This window comes from Leuresthes tenuis, unplaced genomic scaffold, assembly GCF_036924035.1.
Source record: "Leuresthes tenuis unplaced genomic scaffold, fLeuTen1.0.hap1 SCAF_4, whole genome shotgun sequence".
Classification (NCBI taxonomy): Eukaryota; Metazoa; Chordata; class Actinopteri; order Atheriniformes; family Atherinopsidae; genus Leuresthes; species Leuresthes tenuis.
Window position 1 is genome coordinate 28947571 of NW_027325358.1, and position 5005 is coordinate 28952575.

The window sequence follows — 5005 nt, forward strand, 5'->3', positions numbered from 1 at the left end:
GAACACCTCTCCTCCCGCTTTTGATGATGAATGGTCCGGCATTCTTACCTTTTCTAACACATTTTTCAGCAATTATTGTCGGTCATTCACACCTTTCTCATCAGCTTTTTGCAAATTATGATCTGACATTCACACCTACTTGCAGCCGAACACCTCGGCTTCCGCTTTTGATGGTGTATATTTTGGCATTCGAACCTTTTCTTACCCGCTTTTTACCAACTATGGTCGGACATTCACACCTTCTTACAGCGGAACACCTCCGCTCCCTCTTTTGATGGTGTATGTTCTGGCATTCGAACCTTTTCTTACCCACTTTCTACAAACTATGCTCGGACATTCACACCTTCTTGCAGCCAAACACCTCCGCTCCCTGTTTTGATCATGTATGGTTGGACATTCGCACCTTTTCTCACCCGCTTTTTGCAAACTATGGTCGGCCATTCACAGCTTCCTCTCCACCATACTTGTATGGTGGGATATTCACACCCACTTGCATCCGAAGACCTCCGCCCCCACTTTTGTTGATATTTAGCCGATCATTCACACCTTACCCGCTTTTGGCCAACTATGGCCTTCTTGCAGCCAAAAACCTCTGATCTCGCTTTTGATGATGTAAGGTTGGGCATTCAGACCTTGCTTCACCTGCTTTTCACCAAATATAGTCGGACATTCACACCTTCTTGCAGCCGAACACTTCCGCTCCACCTTTTAGTTTTCTATGGGGCATTCACACCTTTTTTTACACCGCATTTTATAAAAACACCACGGGAACACCGTATTGAGGCTTTGTTCTGACCGCTCATTCGGTGTCACGTATCTTTCAAGCAATTCTCCTGGTTAGCCCGCACTCGGCTCGCTCCCAGAGCCGTGTTAAAGTCTGCTTCGCATTCACTCTCTTTTCTCAGCAGATTAAAAGAAACTTCCTTCCTGCACCGCTGTTTGCTTTTTCACAAGAGCAGAGGAGAGCGCACCGTTCCCAGCGGCACTGCAATACCGGGTCGATGCTTGGAGTGAACGGAGCAAGCTCCTTTTTCAACTCCTATTGATAAAAATCCATTTAATATGTAGTCCTTGCATAGACATATCACATATTAAACTGATAAGTACAGATACTACACTTGATCTTAGCCAAAAGGCCGAGAAGCGATATCTGTCCACTGGTTCACGTCCGAGGGCCCTTCCTGGCACAATGCGCACTTGTAGCGGTGTTCTTTTTATGGCCATAGTGTCACTTTGCACCTCCGCCCACCCGCTGCACTGAGCACTCTTCAGCCCTTTTAAATGGTATAACTTTACACTACCACACGCTCCAGCGAGCACCATTAAAGCAACAACTTTGCACTCCAGCTTCGAACATCGGCACAGTCGCAACAAGTAAGGCGACTCTACTCAGAGAAGTCACTCTGCACAGTAACAAGATTTCTTTTGCACAGACAGAAAGGGCTTCATCCGCAAAGGTAAAGCCTGCCAAAAATAGAAACAACTCATTAGTGCTGCTCAACGTTGTACTTTGCAGTAAAAGAAAGAGCAAATCTAAAGTTTCAGGAATCCGAGAATAAGCTTACTTTCATGAGTTCTTCACGATTTCGGATTTTGCTATAAAATGAATTCCTTCACTCAAACTAAATTAAAACTGCTAAACCGCTAATCTGTTACATACAAGGCAGATGTCAAATTCACCGAAATAGGATCTAAGGGTTGAGAAGACTACAGGAATATTTACCTGGGTGTACGTTCAAACAGAGATGAGAAAATTGCGATAAATTATTGTTTGTTTGTTTGTTAGTATGTATATGAATGTTATGTGTATAAACTGTGTTGAGTTGTAGTTACTCAGTAGTGTCTCAGTGAAACAACCGACGGGGGAAGCCTTGCAGTGACAACAAAAGCAGTGTTTTACTGATCAGTCAAGTTGCTCCAGTGTACTCCATACAAACTGGTTGGTTACTGAAGGGATAGAAAATGGGGAATACTTGTTTTAAAGCAAACAAGGAATTAGATGGGAAAAATACATGTTTTAACGGGACCCAGACAATATTATATAGATGTCGCCACTGAAGTAAAGAACATTTACGTGGGATGGTGTGAGGGTCCTCGTTTGGCTGACGTTCGCCGATATGCTCGCCATGCTCAGAACCAAGTTGAGACGCGTAAGACAACCAAAAGGGACAAGTGTGAAAAGGAGCTGCATTTGGCAACCATGACCATGTATTACGTAGTTTGTGTAAACAGAGGACGAGGCCGAAGTCGAAGACGTGGACGTGTGGGAGAGGAGGTCGAAATGGGCCACGCCAGAGCTATGATCCGAATATTTGTTTTTACTGTGGCCAGACTGGACACTGGAAGAAGGACTGTCCACAGCTAAAAAGTGATGAAATTGGGCAAAAGGCTGACTGAGGGTGGGAGGCAGGTTCTGGACGTCACGCGGCAGCGGAGCCTCCACTAATGGGTGATAGCACAAACACACTCACACATTTTTCCTGCTCTGTGTAGTGAAGCAACGCTTGCCGACTGTGATTCACGTAGTAAAGTTTTGCATGCTATTTCCGTCCTAGAGCAAAGATATTTCTCTCAGAATATAGGAACTTATGTTCATCAGTAGTGACGTCAGGGGAGTTTGATTGCCCTCCAAAGTTAAGTGGAAACCACGTTTACTGTATGTCTGCATCAGGCCAGGTTGTGAAGGAGAAAATGACAATGCCCATTGCGTGTTGTCACTCCCGATGAGCTCTCCTTCAAACACTCATTTTTGTTATCAGAGTTGTGTCCCATTAACCTGATGGGCTGTGATCTCATGTGTAAATTAGGCATTATTTTAACTTCTACACCAGAGGGTGTTAAGGTTATGTTACAGCCTGACAAAGTTTTCACAGCAGTGCAGTTTGATTCATCGGCACTTACATATGCTTATGAGTGGAAACTTCCCAGCTCTCCTTTTTCACAACAACTAGTGGAAGAAGCAAAAGCGTTAGTTTCACCCCTTTCTGATTTCATGCAACCTACTGATTTGCACTGCACATCACACATTTCTTTGGGGCCTGACAATGACTATGAGAAGAAGTGAAAAAATATGTGCGCCTACTTTATTGGCTGTGTCGCTCACTCCAGAGCACTTCGATTTTTTTAATGTTTGTGGTACTCGCCCTCACATTTCCTTGGCCAAACGTACACACTGGCAGTGACAAGGTGTGGGAGAGTTTGTTGCTACATGTCAGAAAGAAATGGAGTGGACTGTTTCACCTGCTGATCCAAATTTGATGTTTTCTGAACGATTGTCAGCATACAAAAAAACATTTTTGAGTACAATGCATTGTCAAAGAACTGTGGACTTAATTCCTACCACAGAATCACATTTTGAAGCATGTTTTTTATCTGAAACAGATTTGTCTTCGATACCCATGTTGGCTGAAGTGCCCAATGATCTTTGGGCTAAGAGCAAATATGATGTGGGGTTGATAAAAGGCTGTGAACCAGTAATTGTCACCCCTAAATCAGACTTTTGTCCATGTAAAAAACAATACCTTTTTAAGCCTGAAGCAATTAAAGGGATTAAACCTGTTTTTCAATCTTTTCAGAAAACAGGCGTTATTGTTCCTTTTGAAAATTCACCTGTGCTTACTCCATTGTTTCCTGTTAAAAAGATTAAAGATGCTGGCCAGCCAGATGAATGGCGTTTTGTACAGGACCTCCAAGCGGTGAATGCTGCAGTTCAGCCACATGCTCCTACTGTGCCCAACCCACACACTATTTTGTCTCAAATTACATCAGATGCACAGTTTTTCTCAGTGGTTGACTTGTCGCCAGTGCACCCTGATAGCCCATTTTGGTTTGCTTTTTAGTTTGAAGGGAGATCTTGGACTTTTACCCGGTTATGCCAGGGGTACTGTGAAAGTCCCACTATTTACAATGCTGCCCTCAAAGCTAGTCTGGATTAACTTCAATCAACCACAGGCTCTGCTCTTTTGCAGTATGTGGATGACATCCTTTTATGTAGTCCATCTAAACAACAGTGTGAAAAAGACCAAATGACTCAAATAACTTTCTTGCTTTCAAAATTTTTCCTCTAGTGACGCTGACTTAGAGAGGGATGAAGATAATCATGTTTAATTGTTCATGTTTTGATTGTTTATCATTGGACCCTTTATTAATATGATGCCTCCATTTTAAACTCACGTTGTGTGCAAATGCAGGCTGATGTTTTACAGATAAAGTTATTATTTTCCTTGTTTCTTTTGGGTTGATTAATATAATGGTATTATTATAATCAAAAGGGAGGAATGTAATGGAAAATAATTCTTATATGCATTGTATTGAGTGTTACTGTGTATAACCTGCAAATGACCGAGCTGCAAGGTACCACCCTGCCCTGTTTTCTTAAATTCCTCTTTACAATGGTGGGCTTGTTATAATGAGATAGCTGCACTTTAGGGGGGACAGGGTTAGGCTGGTATTTACGAGTGTGTCTGGGTAACCTCAACTGATGGTTGGGGAGGAAAGTTAGAAGAACAATCAATTATACCCAAAAACAGATGACGTGATGAGCGGGCAATATAACTGTGTGTTTTTGCTTCAGTGGTCAGAGCAACTCTGTATTCTGTACTGTGTTGTTCTCTCTTGCAAGATATTATTATTAAAGCCTCTTATCTCCTCACAAGAAAATAACTGACTCCCCAAATGCAAGTGTCAGGACAAATGATCAAACTTCTCCAAGCTTCAGTCTGCAGAGAAGTACAAGACAGGGTTGCTCACTTTCTCCCTCACTTTTTGCTATTTTCATCAAACCTTAAGCAGCTGCTATCAGACAAGATAGAAATATTAAAGACAACCAACCCCAAAATATTGAGAATAAAATAAGTCTTTATGCTGATGATGTATTACTTTTCCTTCAGAACTCACAGACGTCTCTCACTCACACGATCACACTCATAAATAAATTCTCAGCACTTTCTGACTGTAGGGTCCAGAATATACCTGCGATCACTTTACAGTCAGGAAATATTAGATA

General features: G+C 42.3%; 1 non-coding gene across 1 annotated transcript; it reads right to left on the minus strand.

Annotated features, from left to right (window-relative positions):
* Positions 1 to 960: 960 nt before the first annotated feature.
* On the minus strand, positions 961 to 1148 carry LOC140306121 (U2 spliceosomal RNA). The gene has a single exon (XR_011915480.1). It is a non-coding gene; the product is annotated as a U2 spliceosomal RNA (small nuclear RNA).
* Between the last annotated feature and the right edge of the window lie 3857 nt (positions 1149 to 5005).